Raw genomic sequence first — 11,253 nt, forward strand, 5'->3', positions numbered from 1 at the left:
TGCCTAACATTTTGATAGCGGATATCAATATGTCTGGACCTTTTTCCCACCGCATAGGCTTTGGCAATGCCTATGGCCCCGGTGTTGTCTTCTATAATTTGGATGGGCAAAGTCGGTGGTGTCCAGATGCTAGAAATTAAGGCATCAAACCATATCAGATCGTTCCCTGCCTCTGATAAGCATGCATATTCGGCCTCAGCGGTGGAGCACGAAACAAATTTCTGTTGCCCCACATGCCAATGGATGGGTGCCTCATTTAATAGTACCAAGAAGCCCGAAGTACTCCTACGTGTCTTGGTATCTCCGGCCCAGTCCGCATCCGCGAAGCATTTTAATTGGGCCTTGTCTCTATTCTCAGGTTCCAAGCGAAGCACGTAAACTGCTGTGGTCTTGAGATACCTTAATAGCTTTTTAATGGCCAACCAGTGGAACTGGGTAGGATGTTCCACTTGTCTAGATAGCAGATTTACGGCCAGGGCAATATCTGGACGGCTCCAGTTACTTATATATAGTAATGAGCCGATCACTGACCTAAATAGAGTATTATTTTGGAACTCTGGGCTATCCTTGTGTGCCAATCCATAATAGTCGGTCTGCATTGGGATAGCCGTTGGCTTGCTATCTTCCATTTTACATTTCACCAAGAGTTCCTCTATCTTTTCCTTTTGGGAGAGAGCAAAACCTTTTGGTGTAGTGATGATTTGTACGCCTAGGTACTTGTCCACATATCCTAAAGACTTTAGAGTGAACTTTTTTTGTAGGGTCCTGGCAAATATAATACTTCCCCCCTTGTCAGGCCCTATATATAAAAGGTCATCGACATACACTAGGACTTTCTCCAGCCCCCCTTTGGTATCCCTTGTGAAGGTACATTTTGTTGTGGCCCCGCCCTCTGAGCCTGTCCCATGGGAGGAAGAAAGCTCCGAGCATGAGGAAGAGGAGTCAGCCAGGCCTCCCTCTCCAGGCCCCTCCCCTCTGGCATTGTTTCAAGTGCCGGCCGAGGGAGAGGAAACAGCTGCTTCGGATCAGAGTGATAATGACACATCATTCCTGGACGCACGCCTCCGAAGGCGTGATAAACGTTTGCAGCAGCTTGGGAGGCGTGCTAGGGATTAGAACTGAGTCACTGGACCACACCCCAGAGACCACACCCCAGAGACTATATAATAGAGAGTGGTGGTCAAGGATCTTTTGTGACGAACAAAGCAAAACCTTGGACAGTCACTAAAGCCTCGTCCGGAACTGCTGGGAGGAATATTATTTCTGTTTGGACTTTCTTGAACGTTCGTATCTTATCTGTCTGTTTGTGAAAATAAAGTAACTTGGCAGACGGTGTGTCTATCGCTGCCAAGTCGGAGTAAGAACTGGGTGCGTTCCAAAGTGTTTCCTTAACCCTCGACTGGCTGTGTGTGTGTGTGTGGGTACGGGGACAGATCATCTTGTTCGTCACCCCATACTCCATCGTTAACCCACGATGGACCAACAGCTGCAGCAGCAGATACAGCAGATGCTGGAGGCCAATCAGCTTCTGCAACAGCAAGTAGCACAGCTAACTGCCCAAGTTGCTTTGGGAAATGCTCCTGCAGCTCCCCCTCCTCCCCCTCCCCGTCCGAGATGCCCAGTGAACGTGCCAGATAGGTTTTCTGGGCAGCAGGAGATGTTTCCGGCCTTCTTGGGACAATGCCAACTGTTTATGGCAATGAGGCCGGAGGATTTTCCGGATGACCGGGCTCGGGTGGCATTTGTTATCAGCTCCCTCTCGGGCACTGCCGCCCGATGGGCCACGCCCCTGTTGTTGCAAGATAGCCCCTTGCTCCTGGACTTTCAGGGCTTTTTACAACACCTGCGCACCATGTTTGAGGACCCCCTCCGGGTGCAGACGGCAGCGAGGCGCATCAAGGACCTCCGCCAAGGCAAGCGCCCCCTGCAGGACTATATTGCAGAGTTCCGACTGCTAGGCCAGGATTCGGCTTGGAATGAGGTGGCGCTGATGGACACCTTCCAGGACGGCCTTTCCGACGAGATGCAGGATGAGCTGGTTCGTGTGGAGGCGCCACCGACCCTCGACGCGCTGGTGACCCAATGCCTGCGTATCGACGCCCGCTTGCAACGGTGACGGCCCCGTCGGGCTCTTCCGGAACCATCGACAGCGTCGGCACCCCCGCGTTTCGCACCAACAGCGCTCCGGACCGCACAGCGTTTTGTGGCGACGGCTGAGGAGCCTATGGAGCTCGGAGCAGCCAGACCTCAACTGACGGCCCAGGAGCGGATGCAGAGACGTCAAGGGGGGTTGTGCCTCTATTGCGGCGAGGCGGGACATTTTGCCGCCTCGTGTCCCCGGAAGCGGAGTGGACCGCTCAGGCCTGTTCCGGAGTCTCGGCGTGACCTGCCGGGAAACGGGCCAGGCCTGGCCTAGGGGAAACTCTGGGTCAGGCACGTGACCATGCCCCGCCGGAGTCGGCGGCTGTGGACTGTGAGCCCCCTCGGCACCTGATTTTGAACACCCGGGTGTTGTTGGCTAACCGGTCGGAGGGGCTCCAAGCGCACGCGCTGGTGGACTCGGGGGCCACCACGAACTTTATGGACCAGGCCTTTGTGGCCCATTACAAAGTCCCCTTGGTTCCAGTGGACCCTCCGTTGAGGGTTGAAACTATAGATGGGCGGGAACTCGTGGCGGGGCCCATCAAAACCGCTACCCAGCCCTTGCGCCTCGCCATTGGAAACCACGAGGAGGCGATCCAGTTTTACGTAACGGCGGATCTGCACTTTCCCTTGGTCCTGGGGATGGCCTGGCTTCGGGCGCACGACCCTCAGGTGGCGTGGTCGAGAAACGCCATCTCGTTCCCGAGCCTGCAGTGTGTCGACCACCTTCGCCACACCTGCGCCGGCCAGGACGTCTCTGCCCCAAACGTCTCCTTGCCTCCGGAGCTGACGCCCTTCGCCGACGTGTTCAGCGAGAAGGAGGCGGACCGCTTGCCCCCGCACCGACCCTACGACTGTGCGGTGGACCTAATGCCCAACGCGCCCCTGCCCTCGGGACGCCTGTACTCCATGTCGGAGCCCGAGCTGGCCGCCTTACGGGACTTTCTGGAAAAGAACCTGGCCCGTGGGTTCATCCGGCCTTCGACCTCCCCGCTCTCGGCCCCGGTCCTCTTCGTTAAAAAGAAGACGGGGGACTTGCGCCTGTGTTGCGACTACCGGCGCTTGAATGCCATCACAGTGTGGAATCGCTACCCCCTGCCGCTGATCCCGGAGCTGATGGAGAGGTTGCGGGAGGCCTCGATCTTCACTAAGCTCGATCTCCGAGGGGCCTACAACCTGGTGTGCGTGCGAGAGGGGGACGAGTGGAAGACGGCGTTCGGCACTCGGTACGGACACTTCGAGTATACCGTCATGCCGTTCGGGTTGACCAACGCTCCCGCGGTCTTCCAGCACTTGATGAACGATGTGCTGGATCGGTTCGTGGTGATCTACTTGGATGACATTTTGATCTATTCCCGGACCCCGGAAAGTCACCTCCAGCATGTCCGCCAGGTCCTGCAGCGCCTGCGGGAGCACCAGCTCTATGCGAAGTTGGAGAAATGCTACTTCTTCCAGACTTCCATAGAGTTCCTCGGGCACATCATCACCCCCGAGGGCATCGCGATGGACCCGCACAAGGTGGAGGCCTTGCGCAGTTGGGAACCCCCGCGTCGGGTGAAGGACGTCCAGCGTCTGTTGGGATTCGCCAACTACTATCGGACCTTCATCCCGGGCTTCGCCACCCTGACCTTGCCGTTGACCCAGCTCCTTCGGAAGAAGGTCCCGTTCCAGTGGGGGCCCCCGCAGCAGCAGGCCTTCGAGGTCCTCAAGCAGGCCTTCCTCACGGAGCCAGTCCTGAGGCACCCCAATCCACACCGTCCATTCGTGGTGGAGACGGACGCGTCCAACGTGGCGATTGGGGCGGTGCTGCTACAGGCTCCGGTGGATGGCGGCACTCTTTTTCCCTGCGCATACTACTCCCGGAAACTCAACCCTTCCGAGCGCAACTACACCATCTGGGAAAAGGAGTTGCTGGCCATCAAGGGCGCGTTCGAGGCTTGGCGACATCACCTCGAGGGGGCCCGACACCAGGTGGAGGTGCGGACGGACCATCGGAACCTGGAGCACCTCACCACGGCACGGAAGTTGAACCAGCGGCAGATCCGGTGGTCGTTGTTTTTCGCCCGGTTCAACTTCCACGTCACCTACATTCCGAGCAACCTCAACCAGAGGGCGGACGCGCTATCCCGTAAGCCGGAATACTTTTGCCCCAAGGACTCCCTTCCCCCCCGGACGGTGCTGCCAGCGGACTCCTTGGCCGCGGACCAGGAACCGGTGGACCTGCGGGCTCAGGTGCTGGAAGCGCAGCGACGGGACGACTGGTCGTAGCAGCGGAGAGCGGACGTCGGCCCCGCGTCCCCATGGACCGTGGAGGAGGGCTTGCTCAGACATCGGGGTCGGCTGTACGTGCCCACGAGTCCGCTCCGAGCCCTCGTCATGAACCAGTGTCATGACAACCCCGCGGCGGGGCACTTCGGCTTCTTTAAGACTTTGAACCTGGTGACGCGGACTTTTTGGTGGCCTCGGGTACGGCACGACGTGCACGCCTACGTGACGTCCTGTGTGACGTGCCGACAGGCCAAAGCCGCGTCCGGCCCCCCTCCCGGACTCCTCCAGCCGCTACCGACACAGACCTGCCCCTGTCCGCTACGTACACGACCGTCCTCGTGGTGGTGGATGCGCTCACGAAGATGGCACATTTCATCCCGTGCCACGGCCTGCCCTCGGCCCGCACCACGGCTCGCCTGTTCCTGCAACATATCTTCCGCCTCCACGGCCTGCCGGACCGGGTGGTTTCGGACCGCGGGGCCCAGTTCACGGCTCGCTTCTGGAAAAGCCTGATGGCCGCGCTGGAGGTGCAGGTGTGCCTGTCATCATCGCACCATCCGGAGACTGACGGGGGCACGGAGAAGGTCATCGGCATACTGGAGCAGTACCTCCGCTGTTTTGTCAACCAGCAGCAGGACAACTGGGCCGAGTACCTTCCCCTGGCGGAGTTCGCTTTTAATAACTCCCAACACACCTCCACCCAGATGACCCCGTTCCATGCCAACGTCGGATACCATCCACGGCTTTTCCCGTTGACCATCATGGACTCCCCTGTTCCCGAGACCCGGGACTTCCTCTCGGAGCTGCAGGCAGTGCAGCAACTGGTGCGGCGGCAGCTGATCCGGGCGAAAGAGGATTATAAACGGTTCGCCGATCGCGCCCGCCGGGCGACGCCACCGCTGGAAGTAGGAGATCGGGTGTGGTTGTCCACGAAACACCTCCCCACGGACCGGCCGGTGAGGAAACTGGCCCAATGCTTTATCGGTCCCTTCCCTATCGAGGCGGTCATCAATCCGGTGGCCTACCGGTTGACTCTACCCCGCTCCATGCGGCTCCACCCTGTTTTTCATCGGTCCCTCCTGGTCCCTGAGGCCCCCGCGAGCCATCTCCGCCGCCCGCCGACGCCTGCCCCCCCAGCCGCAGCCGACGAGGACGATGCCTCGACGTACGAGGTGGACAGTATCCGGGACTCCCGTTGGCTGAAGGGGCGCTTCCAATACCTCATTGCCTGGAAGGGGTACGGGCCCGAGGATTTCACCTGGGTGGACGCGTCTGCGGTTCAGGCCCCTGACCTGGTGCGGGCTTTCCACGAACAGTTCCCGTCCCGACCCCATCCCGACCGTCAGACCCGGGGGAAGGGCCCTGCGGTGGGGGATAGTGTTGTGGCCCCGCCCTCTGAGCCTGTCCCATCGGAGGAAGAAAGTTCCGAGCATGAGGAAGAGGAGTCAGCCAGGCCTCCCTCTCCAGGCCCCTCCCCTCTGGCATTGTTTCAAGTGCCGGCCGAGGGAGAGGAAACAGCTGCTTCGGATCAGAGTGATAATGACACATCATTCCTGGACGCACGCCTCCGAAGGCGTGATAAACGTTTGCAGCAGCTTGGGAGGCGTGCTAGGGATTAGAACTGAGTCACTGGACCACACCCCAGAGACCACACCCCAGAGACTATATAATAGAGAGTGGTGGTCAAGGATCTTTTGTGACGAACAAAGCAAAACCTTGGACAGTCACTAAAGCCTCGTCCGGAACTGCTGGGAGGAATATTATTTCTGTTTGGACTTTCTTGAACGTTCGTATCTTATCTGTCTGTTTGTGAAAATAAAGTAACTTGGCAGACGGTGTGTCTATCGCTGCCAAGTCGGAGTAAGAACTGGGTGCGTTCCAAAGTGTTTCCTTAACCCTCGACTGGCTGTGTGTGTGTGTGTGTGTGGGGACGGGGACAGATCACATTTATCAGCTGGAGATGGATGGAAACCCAGTGATTTGAGAGTTTTAGTTAGGCATTTGTACCACAGTCTGCCTGATTGTTTGAGGCCGTACAAACTTTTCTTCAGAAGCCAGGTGTGGCCTTCCTGCCATTGAAATCCGGGGGCACCTCTGACGTAAATTTCTTGTTTTAGATGTGCGTGTAAATAAGCAGTTTGCACATCAAATTGAAAAATGTGTTCCCCATGTGCTGCTGCGGTGACCAAAGCAGCCCTCACGCTTTCCGCTCTCACGGTGGGGGAGTATGTTTCATCAAAGTCCTGCAAGTAGCGCTGTGCGTAGCCTTGTGCTACCAGCCGGGCCTTATAGAGGAGTTTGTTGTTGGGCATTGGCTTGACCTTGTAGACCCAACGGGTGCCAATTGCTTTCCTCTTTTTGGGGACTTCCATGGGGATGAAGACTTTCAATTTTTTGAGACTGTCCATTTCCCGCTCCATTGCCACCCTCCACCTGCGCTGTTCTTCCTCGGGAAGCCGAAGGACATCTGAGTATGTTTTAGGGGCCATGGTAATGCTGTTGACCGAGTCAACACAGCCAATGTCCAACCTTTTGGGTGGCACCCCTTTATTGGAGCGTTTTGACCGTCTGGGAAATTGCCCCTCACCATCATCATTGTCATCCGGAGCATCGGTGTCAGAATTGGAGCTGCCGGAGGTATCTTTCCAATCAAAATGGGGCGGGCCTCTGTCCCAGGCGCTGCAAAGATATGGTCGTTTAGGTGAGGCAGGAGGTGTGAAGTCACCCAGGGATTCCTTGTCTGAATCGTCAGAGTCAGGTAGGGATTCATCACCATCTGGATCTTCGCTGGTCAGTTGCTTGGAGTTTGTTGGTTCATCCTCTTCAGGTGGTGCTGCTTGTTCAGTGTCGCTTCTAATAGGGGAATAACCGGGTTCATTGGAATGAATTTTTGACCAGTTTGACCCCTCCTCAAAGGAAGCTGATCTAGAGACAATGACAAGGTTATTTTTGTCTACAAACCTAGAGGCCTTGCTGCCGGTTGCATAACCTATAAATCTGAGCCTCCTTGATGCCTTGCCCCCATTTCTTCTGAGGTGCTTGGGAATATGGACCCAGGCATAGGAACCAAAAATTCTCAGGTGTGAGAGGCTAGGTTTCCTTCCATGGACCAGGAAGTATGGGGTTTGGTTAATGGCACTACTCCACGTCCTGTTGACTAGATAATTAGCCATTTTGACCGCTTCTGCCCAAAAAACTTGGCTCATGTTAGCATCTGCAAGTAGGCAGTTCATGACATTCTGCAGCACGCCATTTCTCATTTCTACAATGCCATTCTCGGTCGGAGTTCGAGGGGATGATTTAAAATGGAGGATACCTCTCTCCTTCATCCACTTTTCAAAAATCTTGGATGTAAACTCAGTCCCCCTATCACTCTGCACCTGAGCGATGCACACCTTGTGTTGCGTTTGGATCTGGTTGTAAAGATATTTGAAGTTGGTAAAGACTTCAGTTTTGTCCTTTAAAATAAATACATGGCCATAACGAGAGTAATCATCTACTACCGTTAAAAAATAACGCCCCCTACCAAGGGAGGGTCTAAAAGGACCAACCAAATCCATGTGTACCAGCTGATAAGGGTACCTTGCACGACGGGAAGAGACCTTAGGTATAGCAGCAGTTTTAGATTTTGCTGTCTTACAGATGGCACATTCCAAATAGGTATTACAATTCTTTATCTTAAGCCCATCAGAAAAATCTTGCATTTTCTTAATAACCGGGAAGCTGGCATGGCCAAGCCTGCGGTGTAATATATGAGCACAATCCAAATGTAAAGGTTTACCCATGCATACTTTGTCAACCTTATGTATCTTACCATTACAAGCCTTGGTCTGTTCAGTAATGAGAGTAGGCACTGGATTAATGGTCACCTTAGAGTTCCTCAGGGTTGGCTGAGGAGTTGTGACCTTAATGGGCTCAGCCTTAATGGCTTTGGATGTCCTAGGAGCTGGTTTAAAAGCTTCATTGGTTTTAGGTCCAGGGTCCTTGAGTTTGGACAACCTGGGGGGTGGCACAGAACCTTTCTGCTCTATCTGGGCGTTAGCTCCCTGAGCCCTCTTGTTAGGTTTCTTGTGCCTTTTGACCTGTGCTTTTGGGGAAAAATAAGGCAAATTGTTGATTTTTACAATATCGCCAACAACACCCCCATTTTCGGAAACATAACCTCCACCCTTCTCAAAAACCAGTTTTACATTTTTATCCTCAGTCAATTTTAAGATGCTTAAAAGGTTGTTCTTGATTGAGGGAACATACAGTGCCCCTGTGACATCTCCTATACCAGGCACATTGATCACGCCTTCCCCAGTTACCTCTGCCTTGTCCCCAGTGGCAACTTTTACTGAGGACTTGAGTGGGTGTAAAACCTTAAATCGTGGCTTCGTGTTGGCTATATGCGTTGATGCACCTGAATCAAGAAGCCACAGCCCCTCAGCATCCTTTACCTGGGAGGTGTGATTGTCACTAGTGACACTACAGAATTGGTATCCTTTATGACCACCTCCCCCTCTTCCACGGCCTCTTTTATTTTTATTGTGCTTAAGTCCAGCCGTGTTGGCGCTAGAGCGAGGGCACTCCCTTTTAAAGTGACCTTGTATGCCACAGTCAAAGCAGGTGGGAAGGGTATTAATCCTTTCACTTGTGTCCTGGCGCCTCCTCTGAGGCCTAGGTCTGTGATATGCCTCCTTCATTTCTTGTTGTTCCTCATCTCTGCGCCTTAAATCTTCCTCAATAAAGCGGCCAGAAAAGTATTCTATATTTCTTTGTTCCCTAGAAACCCCTTCTAGAGAAATAATAAAGGGACTCCAGGATTTGTCTAGGGAGTTGAACATCACACTAATTAAAGTGGATTCAGAAACAGGCTCCCCCCTCTGTATAAGCTCATCCCTCATGGCTTTAAGCGTTGCCAAATGTTTCCCCATTTTGACACCAGGTTTGAGTTTATAATTGTGAAAAATTCTTGACAATCTGCTGGTTGCAGCCATATTGTCACTATGGAACAAATTATATAGGGCAGTCCAAACTTCCTGAGCTGTGAGGCCATCTGAAAGACTGGCATACAGAGCTGTGTCTATAGAACTTAACAGGGTTGTGTAAGCTCTTTTATGCAGGAACTCAATTTCAGGGCTCCAAGGTAAAGGGGGTGGTCTTTTGATTATGTCCAGAGTATTTTCTCTTAAGAGAATTATCTGAATCTCTTTACACCATTTTTTAAAATTCTGACCACTTAAATGTAATTTTTCAAAATTATTTGGCAAAGTTACAAAATTATTGCCATTAAACTGCATGGGGAGTTGTTCAAATGGCTGAAAAAAACCTGTTGTGAATGGCATTGGGATCCCTAAGCCTGGGATCGATTGCTTAGGTCTGGCTCCTTTTTGTAGTCCTTCTGTAGTTTGAAGCAACTGGGCACGTGCAGGAAATGGAGCATGCTCCAAAGCCTTTTCTTGTTGGAGCTCCGATCTCCCTCTCTGAGCTCTGAAGTCAGGTCTGGCTGGAGCTTCAGGGTAGGCCCGAACATCATCTGGGTGGCGGGGAAGCCTTGGAGGAGTGGGGAGAAGGCCTGGAGATCTTTCTGGAGACTGGAGGCCCATCAGATGAGGTCCATGGGCTGGGTAGGCCTGGAAATGTCTCTGGATCGCCTCTTCTCCATCAGAGGAGCAGGATTGCAGCTCCGGATCATCCCAGCAGGGCCGGAAAGGTGCGGAGGCCTCAGCCTGGGCCTCCCTGGAGCATTCAGTGAATGGTGAGCGCCTCTGCAGTGGGGGGTGGGAGGCTGCAGGTCCATCTGGGTTCCTCCGGGGGTGGGAGGTTGGATTTGGGGCCCTCCTTAAGTGGGCAGCTGGGTCTGGGACCTCGGGGGGGCCAGTGGGTGGTTGCTCCATAAGTTGCAGGGCAGCGACCAGGGCCTCTATGGCCTCTTTGATGTTTGCCATGGCAGGCGGGGCCTGGCAAGGGACTTGTGGGTTCGGAGTGGTCCTCTGGGCCGCTGGAATGCTGAACTGACTGGCTGGCGTTGTAGGCCTGGGCTGTGGAGCTGGGGATGGCCTGGCTCGTGGTGCTGGCAAAGTGCCCAGGGGAGCAGCCATCTTGGAGGAAGTTGCCTCCGGAAGTGGCCTGGTGGCCATTTTGTTTGGCGGGAAACTGGGTGGGGGGGCAGTCTCTCTGGCGGCAGGCGCCATCTTGGAGAGATCAGGCAGGGGAGTCCTTACCGGGATGGCAGGCATCTTTGGTGCTGCCTCCTCAGGCCTCTTTCTGGCTGCTGCCCTTGCCTTCAGGAGGGAGGCGAGCGCTGCTCGGCACTCCTCTTCTGACATCTCAGCCACTTGCCTGTCCAGGCTTTCATCTGGTCCTTCTGCCCCCTCTTCGTCAGAGCTGAAGAAGCCTTCTCCAACATTGCCTGGCTCGGCCCCTGGGATCTCTTGCTGCATCTGGGTGGCCTCTGGCTGCCAGGGTGTAGCTGGATGGAAACCCCCTTCAATGTTTTCCATCGTTGATTCAGACTGGGGCTGCTGTGAAGTTCTCCTCCGTTGAAGGCCTCTGGTCACAACAGGGGAGCTTCTCTCACAGGTTATTTTGGAGGGCATCTCGCCTTTTCAACAGCTCCTGGAGTGGAGTTCTGCTACCATTCCCTCTGCTACCATTCTGTGGAAATTGGGATCGTAGAAACACCCAGGAGCATAGAAGAGTCCAAAGGCAGATGCATGAATAAATGTGATAAATGTATTTATTCATATAACAAAACATATTAACTATATACAAAGGCTGTCTTAATATCCATTGGGATAGGGGGCACACAGCGTGTGTGACTACCCCTATCAAAGATCATGTCTCATGGAGAACAAACGT

Source organism: Pituophis catenifer, unplaced genomic scaffold, assembly GCF_029215685.1.
Source record: "Pituophis catenifer annectens isolate HBS135680 unplaced genomic scaffold, rPitCat1.0.hap2 SCAF_5, whole genome shotgun sequence".
NCBI lineage: Eukaryota > Metazoa > Chordata > Lepidosauria > Squamata > Colubridae > Pituophis > Pituophis catenifer.